Genomic DNA, 19,751 nt, shown 5'->3' with positions numbered 1-19,751 from the left:
AAAGTGACCGCTCCTTTCCTATTTCTAACTTCGGCCCATATTTCCTCAGTAAGCATATCCCCTTTGAACTGCCTTTCTGCAGCCGTTAAACTATCCTTGATTAACAATGCTACTCCTCCACCTCTTTTACCACCTTCCCTACTCTTACTGAAACATCTATACCCCGGAACTTCCAACAACCATTCCTGTCCCTGTTCTAACCATGTCTCCGTAATGGCCACAACATCGTAGTCCCAAGTACCAATCCATGCTCCAAGTTCACCTACCTTATTCCGGATACTCCTTGCATTGAAGTAGACACACTTCAACCCACCTTTATGTCTGCCGGTACACTCCTGTGACCTTGATACCCTCCTCAGTACCTCACTACTCTCAACACTGGCTTCTGGACCACAGCTCGTTTTCCCCCTCCCCCTTAAGGATTCTGAAAACACGGTCCATGACGTCACGGACCCTGGCACCCAGGAGGTAACATACCATCTGTGAGTCTCTTTCGCTGGCACAGAACCATCTATCTGTCCCTCTAGCTATCAAGTCCCCAATAACTGTTGCTCTCCTGCTCTCCCTCTTTCCCTTCTGAGCCACAGGGACAAACTCTGTGCTGGAGATCCGTTCACCGTGGCTTACCCCTCAACAGTATCCAAAACGGTATACTTGTTACTGAGGGGAACGACCACAGAGGATCCCTGCACTGACTGCTTCCTCCCAGCCCCTCTCACCGTCACCCATCTATCTTGATTCTTCGGAGTAACTATATCCCTGAAGCTACTGACTGTGACCACCTCCGTCATGAATATGTTCCTCGGTTAATTCCATTCTCACTTTCCGTCACATTTCTAACATGCAATTTTATAGACACCCGAGTACCTAAAATGGTTTATTTACACCCTGGGCTGAGGGTATTTGGTTGGACTTATTGTGTCTTTGCTCTTCCATGTTGTTTGGTTGCTTTGATATTGGCTTCGCCACATAATCCAGGCTGAAACTCTTTCAGTGCAGAACTGAGGGAGTGCAGCATTACTGAGCTGGTGTCCTTCAGATCAATCATTGAACTGCTGCCCAGTCTGACCTCTCAGGTGGAGATGGACAATCCTTTGGCATCATCCAAATAACAAGTACGGAACTTTTGGAGAATCCGGAGTGCAATTTCCTTTTTCTTTTCTCGGGTCACTCCATGAACTTTGTGGGCAGCACGTTGGCACAGTGGTTAGCACTGCTGCCTCACAGCGCCAGGGACACGGGTTCAATTCCGGCCTCGGGTGACTGTGTGGAGTTTGCGTGTTCTCCCCGTGTCTGCGTGGGTTTCTCTGGGTGCTTCGGTTTCCTCCCACAGTCCAAAGATGTGCAGGCTAGAAGGGTTGTCCATGTTAAATTACCCTTTAGTGCCCAAAGATATGCAGGTTGGGCAGGGTTACGAAGATAGGGTGGGGAAGTGGGCCTAGGTAGGGTGCTCTTTCAGAGGGTCAGTGCAAACTCAATGGGCCGAATGACCTCCTTCCGCATGTAAGGATTCTATGATCTTGGTTCATTTATCCTGATTCGCAGGAGGTGCCTGAAATTCCTATGGTTGCAACATTACTTTTGTGAAGAATTTCATGGTTTGATTTCAGTATTTTGTGCGTTCGTTTCTAATAATATGATTATATTATAATTTGGCAATCAAATTTTAGGCAAGCCCATTTCTTACCAGCATTTTGACTTGTTCAATTAATTTCACCTCTAGTAGGTGGATGAAGGGAGAAGATAACAGGCGAGAAACCAAAGTCAAAGTCAAGTGGTGCAAGGAGCGTGGGAGTTTTAGAAATGTGGGAGGGAAAGGTCAAGCAAATATTTCAGCATGAGAATTTTAAATTTCAGGGTTTGGGAGACCAGGCCAGTGAGCACATGTGTGACAGGGTGAGCAGGACTACGGTACAAGACAGAGCCGGGAGAGCAACTGGGAATTAACCTCGAGAGTCTTCAGCTCTGTTGCAATTTAACTTTAGCAACTAAGTTATGTGGAGAAACCTAAAGGCATAGAACATACAGTGCAGAAGGAGGCCATTCGGCCCATCGATTCTGCGCCGACCCACTTAAGCTCTCACTTCCACCCTATGCCCGTAACCCAATAACCCCTACTGACCTTTTGGGCACTAAGGGCAATGTATCATGGCCAATCCACCTAACCTGCATGTCTTTGGACTGTGGGAGGAAACCAGAACACCGGGAGGAAACCCACGCAGACACGGGGAGAACGTGCAGACTCACACATACAGTGACCTTGCAGAGAATCAAACCTGGGACCCTGGCGCTGTGAAGCCACAGTGCTAGTCACTTGTGCTACCGTGCTGGCATTAACTTGAAAATGTACATTTCACTCTTTGTAAACTTTTGCAACGGTAACACCAGTAACAAAGAAGGGTGATGAAAGTTAACATCCTTTTGGTTATTTTTCCATCTGTTTGTTTCTTTCCCTCAATTTGTAAGCACCACTGATGAATTGGTTTCTAGAGTTATTGAACACAACCGTGGAAATGAACTGAATTAAATAAAGTGCAACGGAGTAATTGTCTCATAACAATGTTGCAAGTTAATGCTGGGACAGTAATTCCACAAAGCAATACTACTAATAATGTCATTTGGTCTCGTTATTTAAACAAGAATGGTTTATTTTTTAACTTGCTACTAGTTAAAATGTTTTATCAAACAAACTGTGAAACCTCAGCAGGTATGGGAAAAATATTTACAAGGAATGTGTTTCAAGGGGTTTATCTGCACTGTTGCACACAGACCAGGAACTTCTTGCATTTAATCAGTAACTCTGGGTGGGATTTTACAGCCGTTCCCGCCGCGGGATCTTCCAGACCCACTGATGGCGACTCTCCGGCGAGAGTTCCCGGATCCTGCCGCGAGCCACTGGTGGGTCGCCTTCACTACCGCGATATACACCACTGGGGGTGGGTTTGCGGGGGGCGCGGGGGGGGGGGGGGGGGGGTGGGGGTGGGTGGGGGGGGGATTGGGGGCAGTGAGGAACGGCCAAAGTTCCTGCTCCAAATAAACCTGGCTGGACAGTATTCTCAAGTCAACACTTACATTATACATGAAGAGCCACCACTGGAAAGCTATCATTGCTCGTGGAGCCATAGCTTCGCCACAGCTTCTAATTTCAGGAGAGGAGGAGCGGGGAAGAAAAGTTAGAGGGAAAGAGAAGTCATTATATAGCGGCAAACTATTCTTGGAAATTTTTGTGGAATCCATTTCTGAAATGGTACAGCACTTTTAACCAATGATAAAACGTAACAAGGGCTCCCAGAGGCTTGCTTGGTGCATGTATAACATTGAACCCGCACAAATGCTTATGGATGGGATTTTCCAACCCCCCCACCCCCACAGCGGGTTCCCCGGTGGCGGAGGCAGCTCACGATTGGCCATCAGCGGGATAAGACCATAAGACATAGGAGCAGAATTAGGCCACTCGGCCCATCGGGTCTGCTCTGCCATTCAATCATGGCTGATATTTTTCTCATCCCAATTCTCCTGCCTTCTCCCCATAACCCCTGATCCCCTTATTCATCAAGAACCTATCTATCTCTGTCTTAAAGACACTCAGTGATTTGACCTCCACAGCTTTCTGCGGCAAAGAGTTCCACAGATTCACCACCCTCTGGCTGAAGAAATTCCTCCTCATCTCTGTTTTAAACGATCGGCCCTTTAGTCTGAGGTTGTGCCCTCGGGTTCTAGGATCTTCCGGTCCTGCTAATATCTATGATGTTTTGCATGGCTCTCCCATCCCCACATGGGGAACCCACTGTGGGGGGATTGGTCACCCTAGGCGGGGCTGGATAATCCCGGCGGCAGGAGGGGTCACAAAATTCCATCCTTAGTCTGTACTGATAATAACCTCAGCCAGGCTAATAGTTTTATTTCTACATTTCATGGGATCTGGGTCTCGCTGGCTAGGCCGGCATCAGTGTCTCACCCCTAATTGTCCTGGAGAAGATGGCGGCGAGCTCCCTTCTTCAACCGCGTAGTAAGAAGTCTTACAACACCAGATTAAAGTCCAACAGGTTTGTTTCAAACACTAGCTTTGTTGTAAGACTTCTTACTGAACTCACCCCAGTCCAACGTAGGCATCTCCACTTCTTGAACCGCTGCAGACATTGTTGTAAATGGAGAAGAGCTTTGCCACTCTGATTCTAGGGCAATAAAGATTTCAGGTAGGGCATCTGTTTCTGATTGATATCCAGTGACCCCCCTTGTCGGAAACCCTGCATGCAAGGGCAACAAATGAGAACAGTAGCACTGGCCAGGGGCAAATGGCATGCCGCACATCACTGTCTTGAAACACACGTGAAGTATAACCATATGGCGCATGAATCAGACAATTGCTGGTGTTGAAAATGGGAACTCAGATATTGCGAGACACGGAGCCATATGCTGCCTCTCTGTAACACGCAGGATTGTATTTTAGCAACGACTTTACATACCAACCCACTAATAATCTAAATATGATCTTCCAATGTTTGCATATTCGCAAAGTTGGAAGATTAGCGTTTTACAGGGCCCAACAAATCTGCGACATGACTGTACATAGCAACAATTTGTGTTGAGCCTATTATAGTTTCTTTTGTACTCGATACTTCTGTATCTTTTCTGTGTTGGAATGTAGCATTTTTTACTGCTCCCTCTTCTAACTTAAGACCATAATAAGAAGCCATACAATACCAGGTTAAAGTCCAACAGGTTTGTTTCGAATCACCAGCTTTCGGAGCACAGCTCCTTCCTCAGGTGGATCATTCACCTAAGGAGCTGTGCTCCGAAAGCTAGTGATTCCAAACAAACCTGTTGGATTTTAACCTGGTGTTGTAAGACTTCTTACTGTGCTCACCCCAGTCCAACGCCGGCACCTCCACATCACTAAGACCATAAGACATAGGAGCAGAATTAGGCCATTCAGCTCATCGAGTCTGCTCCCGCATTCAATCATGGCTGATATGTTTCTCATCCCCATTCTCCTGCCTTCTTCCCATAACCCCTGATCCCTTTATTAATCAAGAACCTAACTATCTCTGTCTCAAAGACACTCAGTGATTTGGCCTCCACAGCCTTCTGTGGCAAAGAGTTCCACAGATTCACCAACTTGTTCCTTTCCAGGGGTTTGAAAGAAAGATAAAAGAAAGACTTGCATTCAATTGGCATTTTTCACAGTGACCAGACATATCAAAACCAATTAGGTACTTTTTAAAGGTATGGGCTGTGGTAGTCACCAGTGTTGTATTGTATATACCGCATACGAGGGGTATTACGGTAAGGCCCCTGTACTACAGGTGCGCGGGTAGATCCCTGCCTGATGGCTCCGCCCAGTAGGCGGAGTATTAATGTGTGGGCTCTCCAAGCTGCTGCCATTTCGGCAGCAGCTGCGGGAGGCTACACATCTCTGCGTAATAAAGCCTTGATTACTCTCTACTCTCATCTCGTCGTAATTGATAGTGCATCATGGGCCCAGTTGTAGAGGAGGCGATGCCAATCACTTCACAGCAACCATCCACAGACACATATGTGATGATGACCGTTTTTTTGGGCTGTTGATTGAAGGATAAATATTCCTCAAACGGGTTCCAGGAGATTGTCCGCTGCCACCCGAGAAGACAGATGGGGCCCTGGTTTAACATTTTATTCAATAGATAGCACCTCTAATAATGCAGTGTCCCCTCAGTGTTGCCCTGGATTGTCAGTCTTGATTTTTGGACCCGAGTACAGGAGTGGAACCTGATCCCATAACTTTGTCATTCACAGGTATGAGTGCTAACCCAGTTAGCTATGGCTGATATTCAAAACGAATCTTGGGGAGATAAAAGCAAATTACTACGGATGCTGGAATCTGAAAGCAAAGAGAAAATGCTGGAAAATCTCAGCAGGTCTGGCAGCATCTGTAGGGAGAGGAAAGAGCTAATGTTTCGAGTCCAGATGACCCTTTCTCAGAGCTTTGGCAAAGAGTCATCGGACTCGAAACGTTAGCTCTTTTCTCTCCCTACAGATGCTGCCAGACCTGCTGAGATTTTCCAGCATTTTCTCTTTGCTTTCTGAATCCTGGGGCGGGTGGATTTATCTGCCCGCTCGTCGAGCCGTGTTTCCCGCTGGCGCGAGTTGACCGGGCGTTGGCCGGCAGCTGGATCTTCTGGCTTCGTCACTGTCAATGGAAATTTCCATTGAATCCATCCCGTTTCCTGGAAACCCGTGGCAAGGTTTGCCATCGGCGGGAACAGAAGATCCTGATTGCAAGAATGGCTGGAAACCCCCCCCCCACCCCCCAACTATTCCAATATTCCCACTCTTTTGCAATCTCCAGGCTTTTAAGTAACAACTGACGCAGTGTAGCCATTTAATGCTTCATCCATGCCCTTGGCATTCATCTGAATCTACCCAAGCATTCTTGAACAGCCCTATGAGGGCCGCGATCACCCTTTGACTCCAAATTCTCTTTTCAAACCTGCTGATGCCCTTCTCTTTAAACTTTTTTTCCTTCATCCTAATTTCTCATTTTTTCATATATGTTCTCTGAAGCATTAGATAATGATCTTTGACATTTTGATCCCCACCATCTGGTCACTATTGTTGGGTTCCTATGTTTTTGCCCAATTGCTGGATCTGTAGCTTTTGTAGTCACTTCTAAACATTTTCTGAGTCAGGAAACCCCTTCAACCCCAAGACAGGAGGATCGAGGAAACAGGAAGCAGGAACACAAATTGTGAAGAAATCAAAGGCACGAGAGAATTGGAGACACTGAGAAGGCAGCAGTGGAGAAACGAGAACATACAGAAAGATTCATCCAAGAGGATCGTCTGCCATAGGGGGGGCCAGAAATCAGCAAGATGGCAAAATTCTAAAGTCTGCGGGAATGCCCCATCCCTTCAAACCTTCCTTGTTTCCGATGTCGACACTATCTCTTCGAAACAGTGGTCAGCTTTCACAGCCCTATTGAGTGAATTACTGCTCTAGGAAGTGTAATCTGGCATGGCAGATTGAACCTTATAATTTTTTCTGCACATCTTAATGTTGTGTGAGCATGTGTATCTCTGCATTTAGGGGGAAAAAAGGACCGTTATGTGGTTCAAAGGGTGTGTGGGGGGAGGCTTGTGTGCATGAGCAGGGGAGAGAAAGAGAGACACTGTCTGCAATTTAAGCATAACCGCTCATATTAGATCAGGAGTTACAGGGTCCCTTCAAAGTCGACAGTAATTCAATATTACTTGCTGTTTACTCTCTGTTTATGTTAATGATTGTGTGCAAGCCTTTCCTTTGCAGAAGAACTCTGCATGGATACATTGCAAGACTGTACAGAGCTGTACTGAGAGGACAAACAATCTGTAAAATGTCCAGCGGGTCCAACAGATTCTGTCAGCGTTGTGCACATCCTTGAGATGATTTGACACCTCTGACTTCTGCTGTAGGCCGAGAACCTGACTCTGGAATTATACTGCAACTTTAGTGTTGCTGCAAATGGGGGAAAAAAAACAGCCAGAAAGACTGGGGGAGAGGTACAGAGAAAGATAACTGAAGCCTGAATCGGGTCACGGATTCTCATTCTAAAAAGGATTAACAATTACAGTTTTATATGTCAATGCCCTTTATAAAATCTAATCAAGCAAATCTCAATTTTCAATTGTCCTATTTTTAAACCTAAAACCCAGGGCAACATACCTATTAGGAGTCAGTTAACAAGAAAAGATTTTAAATTAGAGCAATAGAATATAAACTCCTTTAACTGGACAGACTTGCCTGTTTAAAGTATCTGCTTCTTCCTGCATGCTAGTGATAATGATTCATTTTCTTTCAAATATCGAAAAATTGATTCTCGGGATTTGGGCATCGCTGGAAAGACCAGCATTTATTGTCCATCCTTAGCCTTAGTTGCCCCGAATGGAGGTTGTTGACTTTATTCTCAGACAGCTGCAATCCATGTGACAAAGATGCTCCCACAGTGTTGTTCAGCAAGGGTTACCAGAAAGTTTGACCCAGCTACGATAAAGAATGGTGATTATCTATCTAAGTCAGGTAGCCGTGTGATTTGGAGGGGAACTTGGGAGGTGATTGTGTTCCCATACATCTGCTCCCCTTGACTTCCTGGATGCTGGAGGTTGCAGTTTTGGGTGGAGCTGTTGAGAAAGCCTTGGCCAATGACGGCACTGACGATAGTGCATACCGCAGTCATGGGACACTGAGGGTAGGGAGGGTGGATATGATAGGCCAATAGTTGAAGTGCCAATCAAGCGGACCTCTTTGGTCTGGGTAATGTCACCGCATTTGTTGCAGCTGCATCAACCAAGCTACACTCTTGCTTTGTTTGTAGTGGAGCTTTGTAGGGGATCAGTAGGTATTCCATTCATCTCAGAATACCCAGCCTCTGACCTGTCCTGTAGTCATGCCCTTTATATGCCTGGTCCAATCGACTTTCTAACCAGAGGTGTGATCAAGAGGTTAATACTGGTATCCTGCTGATGGTTATTCCATTGATTGCCGAAGGGGAAGTGATTCAGCACTCCCTTGTGAAAGATGATCATTGCTGGACACTTGTGTGGTGTGAATGTTGCCTCTCATCCACCCAAACCTGGTCTTGCTACATTTGGTGACGAACTGGTTCAATCGTCTGAGAAACTAGAAGTAAAGCTGAACACAATCATCAGAGGACAGCTCCACTTCCGACTCCGATGAAGGGCAGGCCATTGATGAATCAGTGAGACAGCAGTGCTGAGAAATTTGCCTTGCACTCCTACACTGGCTGAGGCAATTAGCTTCCAACAACGACAACCACTGGGGAGTTTTCTCCATATTGACATTATTGATGCTGGGTTGACTTTAAACTACACTTTAATCAAATGTTGCCTTGGCGTCTCACTTCACCGCTGAAATTCAACAATTGTGTTCACGGTGATAATGAGGTCAGGGACCTTGTGGGCCTGGCGGAACCCAAACTAAGCATCATTGAGCAGGATATTGGGGAGGAACCGCCGCTTGATAACACTGTTGATGACTTGTTCTGTAACTTTACTGATGGTTGGGAGGAGCTTGATAAGGCTGGCTTTGTCTATAATTTTACGGACAGAAAACACCTGTCAGATAGATGCCAGTATTGGCATCTTGGGTCGGGAGGTGGCTAGCTACGGAGCGGAGGTCTTCAGAGCTGCAACCAGAATAGAACATAGAACAGTACAGCACAGAACAGGCCCTTCAGCCCTCGATGTTGTGCCGAGCAATGATCACCCCACTCAAACCCACGTATCCACCCCATACCCGTAACCCAACAACCCCCTCCTTAACCTTACTTTTTAGGACACTACGGGCAATTTAGCATGGCCAATCCACCTAACCCGCACATCTTTGGACTGTGGGAGGAAACCGGAGCACTCGGAGGAAACCCACGCACACACGGGGAGGACGTGCAGACTCCGCACAGACAGTGACCCAGCCGGGAATCGAACCTGGGACCCTGGAGCTGTGAAGCATTTATGCTAACCACCATGCTACCGTGCTGCCCTAAAATGTTACCAGAGATGACACACTTTCCTGTATTCAGTGCTCTCAGCCATTCCTTGATGTCATGTGGAAAGAATCAAATGTGCTGAAGACTGGCATCTGTGTTGGTAATAAAATCAGGAGGAAGCAGGGAACGATCATCAATTCAGCACTTCTGGTTAAAGAAGGTTGCAAGGAGAGGCAGTGGTGTAGTATTGTCACTGAACTAGTAATCCAGAGTCCCTCCTCCTTCTGTTAGTTGCTTAATTGTCCACCACCATTTATAACCTGGAACCTGATGCAGAACTTTGACCATCCTGAATTTATATGTTATATCACTTGACTCTGCCTATTTTTTGCATTTTGCATGCATGTAGTCCTGTGCTGTAACTTAACCAGATCAACACCTTATTTTCAGGTACGCCTGGTGCTGCTCCCTGATTGGTCTCTTTTTAAATTCATTTAAGGGATGCAGGTATCGCTGACTAGGCCAGCATTGAATTGCCCTTGGTAAGGTGGTGGTGGGCTGCCTTCTTGAACTGCTGCAGTCGCTGAAGTGTAGGTACACCCACAGTGCTGTTAGGGAGGAAGTTCCAGGATTTTGATCCAGCGACAATGAGGGAACGGCCGATATATTTCCAAGTCAGGGTTGTGAGTGACTTGGAGGGGAACCTCCAGGTGGTGGGGTTCCCAGGTATCTGATTCTCTTGTTATTGTAGATGACAGTGGTTGTGGGTATGGAAGGTATTGCCTAAGGAATCTTGGTGAATTTCTGCAGTGTATCTTGTAGATGGTACACATGGCTGCTACTGTTCGTCGGTGGTGGAGGGAGTGAATGTTTGTGGAAGGTGTAGCAATCAAGTGGGCTGCTTTGTCCTGGATGCTGTTGAGTTTCTTGAGCGTTGTTTGAGCTGCACTCATTCAGGCAAGTGGAGAGTATTCCACTACACTCCTGACTTGTGCCTTGTAGGTGGTGGACATGTTTTGGGGAGTCAGGAGGTGAATCACTTACCACAGGATTCCTAGCCTTTAACCTGCTTTTGTAGGCAGAGTAGTGGGAGATTCTACATCTAATGTAAACAGGGTTGGTTATCAGGCATTATGGTGATGGATGATGAAGGACAAACTGGGTATATTGTTATGGTATGCAACTCTTATGCAGCAAAGTGCCTCATGGATGCCCAGTTTTGAGCTACTAGATCTGTTTGTAATCTTAACATGGTGGCAGAGCCACATGACAGGAAGGAGGGTGTTCTCTGTGTAAAGGAGGATGTTCTGTGTAAAGGAGGGTGTTCTCTGTGTAAAGGAGGATGTTCTGTGTAAAGGAGGGTGTTCTCTGTGTAAAGATAGAACTTGGTGTCCACAAGAATTGTAAAGTGATCACTGTACCAATATGAGGAACAGAGTAAGCCATTCAGCCCCTCGAACCTATCCCGCCATTCAATGAGATCCTGGCTAATCTGTAGCCTAACTCCATATGCCTGCCTTTGCCCACATCCTTCAATATCTTTGCTCAACAAAAACCTATCTATCTCAAATTTAAAACTAACAACTGATCTAGCTTCAGCTGCGGTTAGTGGGTGAGAGTTCCAAATCTCTACCACCCTCTGAGTGAAGAAGTGCTTCCTAACATCTCTCCTGAAGGTTTGGCCCTAATTTTTAGTCTATCCCCCTAGTTTTAGAATCTCCAACCAGTGGAAATAGTTTATCTTTATCTACCCTGTCTTTTCTTGTTAATATCTTGAAGACTTCAATCAGATCACACCTTAACCTCCCAAATTCTGGTGAAAGCAGGCCTAATTTTGCCTCATAACTTAACCATTGTAGTCCAGGTATCATTTTTGCAAACCTATGTTGCACTCGCTCCCCTTAACCTCCTAAATTCTATTGCAAACAGGCCTAATTTGTGTAATCTCTCTTCATAACTTAAACCCTGTAGTCCAGGTATCATTTTTGTAAACCTAAGTTGCACTCCCTCCAAGGCCAATATATCCTTCCTAAGGTGTGGTGCCCAGAATTGCTCCCAGTGGGGCCTAACCAGGATTTAGTATAGCTGCAGCGTAATTTCTGTGTCTTTATCCGCCAACCCTCTATATATAATGGCTATCATTCTATTCACCTTTTTGATCATTCTCTGCACTTGTTTGTGGCATTTTAAAGATCAATGCACCTGAATCCACAAGTTTCTTTGAACATCCATTGTACGTAACTTCTTCCCATTTAGAAACTACTGTGTTCTGGCGCAGTGGTTAGCACTGCTGCATCATGGCACAGAGGACCGGGTTCGATCCTGGCCCCGGGTCACTATCCGTGTGAAATTTGCACATTCTCCCCGTGTCTGCGTGGCTCTCACCCCCACTACACAAAGATGTACAGGGTAGGTGGATTGCCATGCTAAATTTCCCCTTAATTGGGGAAAAAAAAGAATTGGGTACTTTAAATTAAAAAGAAGGAAGTATACTGCTCTATTCATTTTTGGTCCAAAATGGATAACCTCACACTTGCTTACATTGAATTTCAATTGCCACAATTTTACCCATTCACCTCGTCTGCCAATATCTCCTTGCAATGTTATCCTGTCATCTAGACTGTCTACAATGCCTAACTTTGTACCTTCAGCAAAATTTGATATATGACTTTTCAAAAATTTCAATGAGATTTGTCAGGCGTGACATTCCCTTCACTGGTTTCACTGGTGACCCACGCTAGTTTTCCCCGATGGACCAAAATTATTTTGAGGTGTTCGGTAACCGAATCCCTGATTATAGACTCCAGCAATTTCCCCACCACAGATGTGAGGCTAACTGTTCTGTAATTCCCTGGTTTCCACTTTCACCCTTCTTAAAAAATGGAGTGACATGTGCAATTTTCCAATCCAGAGGGACTACTCCTGAATTGAGGGAAGTCTGAATGTTTATAGTTAGGGCAGCTACAATGTGCTCCCCTTTCTTTAACACCCTCGGATGAGAACCGTCAAGTCCTGGGGATTTATCCCTCTTTAGTTGCATTAATTTCCTTGTTACTGATGCTGCACTTACATTAATTGTATTAAGTCCCTGTCCTCTATTGACTATTAATTTTCTCGGGTCTTCCAGCAAGTTATCCTCTTTTTGAGCTGTAAATACTGAGGCAAAGTAATTGTTCAACATGCCTGCATTTCGCCATTATCAATGACAATATTTTCATTTTCAGTTTTTAGTGGGCCTGCATAGCTCTTGGCCACGCTTTCCCTTTACATAGCTATAGAATGTATTCTTATTCATTTTGATGTCTCTTGCAAGCTTCCTTTCTTAATCCCTTCGGTAGTTGCTTTGTGACCCTTTGCTGGTCTTTGTATCTATCTCATTTGTCCATATATGTGCTGTGTTTCGCATTTTTATAAGCCCTTTCTTTTAGTTTTGCACTGTCCCTAACCTCTTTAGTTGTCCATGGCTGGGTTTTTTTTTGTGAAGCTTTTCCCTCTCGGGGGTATAAACTTGCTCTGTTAGAACAGATGCATTTCAACATTGCTGAGAATGAAGTAAATTAGGTTATTCCTTCATGCAGGTTCAAGCTACCTGATATAACCTCAGTCTACACCCTTTGGACGCCACACATTTGGTTAATAGTGGTGTGACTTGAGTCACACCTGGTGATGGACAATGATGTGTCATTAGCAACCCCCCCCCCCCCCAGTACATTCTACGCACCTGCTACCCTTCTTATTTCCTCTCGGCGATGCTCAACATGGAAAAATACTGATTCGCCAACTGAGGAAGGGTGGTACTTGGTGATCACCCTTACCTGTGTTTGAGCTGAAACCATGAGATGTCATAGGTTCCAGATGAGGACTTTTGGAGTCATTTCCCACTTTGACTGCATCCTCACCAAGAGTGGGCCTGTGCTCCTGTGAGACAGGACCTAACCCAAAGATAGTGGTGGCGTAGTCCGAGACATCAACTGTCTGATTTAATTCTATGATTAGGGCTATGTAATTGGCATCCGATGTGACCTTGAGATGAGTTCCTGACAACATATCAGCTCCATCACCAGGTCTACCGACTTCCATTCCCATACTTGTCTCCGACTTCTCAACTGCTGACCTCTTCATCCATGCTTTTGTCATCTCTAAACTTGACTATTCCAATGGTCCCCTGGCTGACTTCCAGCTTCCACCCTTTGGGAACTTGAACTCAACCAATACTCCTTTGCCTGCGTCCGAATTCACACCGAGTCCAATTCACCCAACCTTCTCGCTGATCTACGTTGGCTTGCAGGCCAGCTACAGGCTGATTTTAAAATTCTCTGTCCTTGTTTTCAAATCCCTCCAGGGCCTCATCTTTCTGTAACCTCTGCCAGCCCCCACGCGCTTTCAACGCCTCTCTGTGGCACGGGAGCACAGTGGTTAGCACTGTTGCTTCACAGCGCCAGGGTCCCAGGTTCGATTCCCACTTGGGTCACTGTCTGTGCGGAGTACGCACGTTCTCCCCGTGTTTGCACGGGTTTCTTCCGGGTGCTCCTGGTTTCCTCCCACAAGTCCCGAAAGACATTCTGAATTCACCCTCTGTGTACCCGAACAGACGCCATGGAATGTGGCGACTAGGGGCTTTTCACAGTAACTTCATTGCAGTGTTAATGTAAGCCTACTTGTGACAATAATAAAGATTGTACTATTATAAATTCTGGCCTTCATCCTTGATTTGAATTGCCAAACTGCTGGCGGCCTGCCTTCAGCTCCCTTGGCACCAAGGACTGGAATTCCCTCCCGGAATCCTCTCCTTTTCTAAGATGCTTCTGAAACCCTACATTTTTTTGATCACGCTTTTCATCACCCGTTCTAAAATGTGGCTCAATATTTGATACATGCCTTGGGGCATTTTTCTATCTTTCTATGACACCAATCATGTACCCTGTAGAATATAATATGTCCCACAGCCCGTGTATAATAAGCAATGTAAAAGCCTGGCACAGCAACCCCATGCAAAACATACTGTGTAAAATAGCCCTGGAGAACAGAGTATGTCAAGCAGCCCGTGTACAACAGCCATTGTAAATTTTCATAGGTGGCAAAAATCGAAAGGAGTGGCCACACTGGTACAGCTCAATACCCTCACCCCCACTTTGCTTTCCCAGTGAATAACACTGGAATTGGTTTCGCCAACTGAACAGAAATAATTAATCAGGTGGGGTTACGGGGATAGGGTGGAGGTACGGGCTTAAGTAGGGTGCTCTTTCCAAGGGGCAGTGCAGACTCGAGAGGGCCGAATGGCCTCCTTCTCCACTGTCAATTCTATGATCTAGGGCGTCTGTGGAGGGGAGGGTTGTTTTGAAGAGTGACCATGATGAACGCTGGCTACCTCCAACCATTTAATGGCAGTCCCAAATCGGTGCCAATATGCTGCAGGGTCAAGCTGCCCGGTTCACTCAGACAGATGATCCCAAAGAGGGGGTTGACTAGTCCCTCTCTCCGTGGCCGTCAACACTGCGTGGCGTTGAGTTTACGACCCTGTCGATGCAGGATTTTCCTGGGGGACGAGGTGGATTCGTGCCCGTTCGCGCGTTTAAGCGCCTCGTGAATCCCCTTTAAATCTACAGGTCTGCGAGTTTTGTCAAACAAACAAAAACCACGCAATCTTATTGTACTCAAACAAGTGTGAGGTGTGCACTCGATGGAAGAAGCTCCGGTTAAATTAGACATGGAAGGAAACGTTCACATGTTGCCCGGGTGGGGGGGAGCAATATTTCATGTCAGCCTCTGGAACCCAGAAAACACTTGTTGCATTTGGGGCATGTTGAAGTTGCTGCTTGTTGAGCGGGGATGTGTTTTGTTGGGAGCAGAGTATTTACATTTTCTGAAGGACATTGTTGCCTCAGTCCCTTCCTTCCACCGGGGTTGGGTGTAGGTGAGGCGGCCCTGGAACAATTCCCACTTCCAGGGCGGGAGGGAGGGGAGGCGGGTGAATCCTCTGCAGCCCGGGGACAATGAGTGGGTCAATTTTTTTTTTTGCATTTTCAATAAAGACTCCCTTTCCAAGGTCCTCTCCCCCTTGGAAAACACAGTCCGCTTTTCTAAATCCTGTTTTTTTTTGTGAGGGGTGTGGAAACGCCTGGGTGTCCAGGTTCAGCGAGAGATGGACGCCTGGAAAACTTGACACGAATACAGGGGAGGGCGCAATGGTAAGAGACACGCACACTGACACAAACAACACGGGGAGACTCAATTCGTGACTGCCCGGGATGTGTAAAGCTCAAGAGAGACAAATGCGGCTCGGTGGAAGTAAACGTGAGGAAAATGTTAAAACCTCTCGCCTCTTTCCTGGCTCCAGTGCCGGGGCACAGTCAGTCACTCCCGCCCGCCAGCTTCCCTCAACCCCACTGTGCAAAAAGAAGTTGATCCAGATACACGGCGTTAATTGTTTCTTTTTTTTTAAAAAAGGGGGGGTTTAAGGAATCACCCTCCTTTATTTTTTTTAGCACGAGCTTGGAGACTGCACCCCGTGGCAGCCAGGGATACCCCATCAGGTCTCAGTGACAACAAAACCCCACAAGGCAAAATAGAAACAACAGATTCTGGTGCAACAGGAAACTTCCTGGTGTTCTGGGAAAAGTAGAAAGTTCAGCTCTCCCTGCCTTACAAATATAATTGCAGGTGGGATATGTCCGTCTGTGTGTGTGTATGTGTGCTAAAGAGGCTCACTTGTGAGTGTGGGTGTGCGAAAGAGGCTTGCTGCATTCTTAATGTGGGGGTGCAATCAGTCAGATCTCAACTGCGGACGGGGTTTGAGGAGGGGGGGGGGGGTCCTGAGACTGGTATTGCGAGTGCACACTTGACTGCTACTGGGGGCCGTCAACCGGTTGTCTAGTCTGATTCCAATGGGTGTTTAATGGGCTAGCGGCGGGGTGAGGTTGTGTTGTGGTGGGGTGGGAGGGGGGGGGGGGGGGGTTAAGTGTTGGCGATCACACTCACCGCTCAGTTTCCTTCTTCCCCTCTGGTCAATGTCACAGTTTTTGTTTTTGTCCTCAGCTCGCTTCACCTCCCCGCATCAGATGCCGTGATCGCAGTCGACATCGCGGCAGATGTACCAGAGGATCACGTAAAGAATCAGCAGGATGGCGAAAATAAATAAAGCGACCAAAATTGCCTTTGTCACCGGAGAAATCAGAGACTGCATGACATCCACAACTCCTGGATCTGAACGTATCCAACCTCGGAAATGGCGGTAAAATGTTGCTTTGGGGGGGGGGGGGGGGGGTTGTGTAGGGAGTGGGGAGGAGGGAGAAATTTCACAACCAGTCCCCCAGACAGCCAGGCAGATGAATCCAGACAAGCTCAAAGCACACGACTAGACATCCAGACTAAACATTGGTGTGTGTGAGAAAGAGAGAGAACCCTGCAACCAGGATGGTGATTTTCTTTTTAGTGTCAACTCGGCAGAGGATTTAAAAAAAAACAGGGCTTCCTCCCTGGCATCCGGAAAAAAGATCACGTACACTTAGCACATCGAATATTGACATGTCCACATTAAAGAAACTGCCACACACACACAGGGAGAGTGGCAAGGAAATGAAACTGCGAGAGCTCGCAGTCTTGAATGCGCTTTCATTCACTAAGAAATCAAACTATCTCAGCCTTCCACATGTGAAAATAGACAAACCAGAGCCCGCAAGGGTTTGGGACACACACACATCCCTCTCTCACACATACACCCCTCACTCTTTCACACACACGCACCCCTCTCTATAACACACCTCTCTTTAACACACAATTATCCCTTTCTCTGACACACATATCCCTCACTCTTTAACACACCCGCACGCCTCTCTGTAACACACCACTTTCTAACACACAGACCTCTTTAACACACACATTCCTCTCTCACACATTCACTACCCTCTCTCTGACACACACACCCCTCACTCTTTCACACACAAGCACCCCTCTCTATAACACACCCCTCTCTCTCACCCACCTCTCTTTAACACACCCCCTCACATCCCTCTCTCACATATGCACGTCCCTCTGACACACAGACCCCTCACTCTTTTAACACACACTCTGACACATGCACACCCCACTCTGACACACTCCCCCCTCACTCTTTAACACACCCGCACCTCTCTCTCTATAACACACCTCTCTCTAACACGGGCAGACACCTCTCTTTAACATAAAGTATCCCTTCCTCTGACACACATACCCCTCACTCTTTAACACACACCCTCACACATGCACACCCCTCTCTGACACACACACCCCTCTCTCCTAATACACGCTCTCTCACACACATACACACCTCTCTCACTCATACCCCACTCACAGACACATACCCCACTCGAACACACACTCCTCTCTCAGACACACGCAACCCTCCCACATGCACACTCCCTCACTCACACACACACATACACACACTGCTGACGGCGCAGTGTGTCAGTAGAGTCCAGAGGCTGGAAGAAGCTGTGGTTTACTGTGCTTGCCCGCACAGTCAGGCAGTCGCTCATCTGCTGGGTACAAAGAAGTCTTGAGCGTGAAACTGAATTGATTAGTATTCCGGCAAGGAAGCCTTCCCCAAACGCGCTGCTGATTTCAGATGATTGAGGGTTTTCTCTCGCTATCTGTCTCTCCACTCTATCGTTGATTGCCATGCCTGTGACTGACGTTTCAGTGTGGTTTTTGACATATAAAAAGGGTGGATTTCATCGCTGACCCCCACCCCCTTGTGCTTTTCCCAACGATCCAAGGATAATTTACTGCCAGGAGGAAGATCGCCCGTGCCACGAAAATCAACAATTCATTTCACGCTGTGTGAACTCTCTGCAGTCCCACACCGGGTGGCTGCACACTTGGAAAAGTCACACCGCCGCTGGGGGGTGGTGGGGGCAGCATTGGTTCTGGGAGGGGGGGGGGGGGGATTAATTTGATTTGCATGGAAACGGGGAGGGGAATAATGCAAGACACGTAATCAGTGAAGGTGAAAGAGCGGCTCATTGTTGACCTGTTGTGTGCAGAGGAATCCTCGCCTGCATCCGCAATGTCTAACTTCTGTGGCTGCTACTGTTCAATTCTGACTTTGCTCTTTCGAAATTAGCCCCTAAATTAAAAATTTATGAAATTGTTCTCATTCATCCAGACCATTTATTTTATTGTTCTTATTTATGGGTGTTGGAGGAACTCCTCTGACATCCAGGTCCCATCCGCGGAGGTCCTCCCGGATTTACCTTTGGGCAGCTGCTTTCAGCGAGTTTGTGTCTCAGCTCTTCCCACAGGAATTGCTTCCCTCCCTTTCTTGAGCGCCGGCCGCCGTGCTGTGGAGCGTCTCTGTGTCTTTGGATTGGGGGTAGACAAGCAGATTGCAAGGTTAGTTGCAATATTTAGGACAGCTCATCCAGGAATGCCCAGGAAAAACAAACAACACACCTGTCTTATCTTACGATTGGTCACCCTGAATTTGGCATGGACACCCAAGGTGAGGTACAGTTATTTTTCTTTGACTCTTCCCTCACGGCGTGTGGGTGTCCCTGGCCAGGCCAGCATTGATTACCCATCCCTAATTACCCTTGAGAAGGTGGTGGTGAGCTGCCTTCTTGAACTGCTGCGGTTACCTGAGCAGAAGTACACCCACAGTGCTGTTAGGGAGGAAGTGCCACGATTCTGTCCCAGTGACAGTGAAGGAACAGCCTGACATGTCCAACTCAGGATGGTGGGTGACTTGGATGGGAACTTGCAGGTGGGCCTGTTTCTATGTATCTGCTGCCCTTGTCCTTCCAGGTGGTAGAAGAGGTCATGGGTTTAGAACGTACTGTTGAAGAAGATATTACTGAGTTGAGGGAGTGAATGTTGAAGGTGTTGGACAGGGTGCTGTCTGCCCCCATTTTAAAGTGATCCGCTCTGCCCTTCCTTTTCATATTTCTATTATGAATACTTATGTCCGGACTCGACTTCCGGGCGGCGAGCGAGGAGGTCGCAGGGAGAGGGGCTCCCGCAAGCGCCAGGAAGGAACCCCCCCGACAGGCCGGACGGCGGAGGAGGAGCGGGCGGCAACGGCGGAGGAGGAGCGGGCGGCAACGGCGGAGGAGCGGGCGACAACGGAGGAGCAGCGGGCGGCAGCGGCGGGCGGCAGCGGAGGAGAAGCGGAGGAGGAGCGGGCGGCAGCTGAGGAGGAGCGGGCGGCGGCGGAAGGCGGAGGCGAGGAGCGACGGCGACAGGGAGGCCCAGCAGCGGCAGGTCCAACCCCTCTCTCCCCCCCCCCCCCCCCACGCGGGCCGGGAACGGTGCGGCA

At 47.4% G+C, this 19,751-nt stretch overlaps 1 protein-coding gene across 2 annotated transcripts in view; it reads right to left on the bottom strand.

Moving 5' to 3' along the window:
• The window catches only part of LOC119977184 (E3 SUMO-protein ligase ZBED1-like), an 89,094-nt gene extending 70,754 nt beyond the window's left edge, over positions 1 to 18,340 (bottom strand). The window contains exon 1 of one of the 2 annotated variants that reach the window (XR_005463135.1): positions 16,439 to 18,340. The gene's annotated coding sequence lies outside the window, so the exon portion shown is untranslated. The remainder of the gene's footprint in view (positions 1 to 16,438) is intronic. The other variant, XM_038817866.1, reaches the window with a different exon arrangement.
• Positions 18,341 to 19,751: the final 1,411 nt, after the last annotated feature.

This window comes from Scyliorhinus canicula, chromosome 14 (genome assembly GCF_902713615.1).
Source record: "Scyliorhinus canicula chromosome 14, sScyCan1.1, whole genome shotgun sequence".
NCBI lineage: Eukaryota > Metazoa > Chordata > Chondrichthyes > Carcharhiniformes > Scyliorhinidae > Scyliorhinus > Scyliorhinus canicula.
The sequence above is the reverse complement of the archived record's forward strand: the minus strand, read 5'-3'. Positions and strand labels throughout refer to the sequence as shown.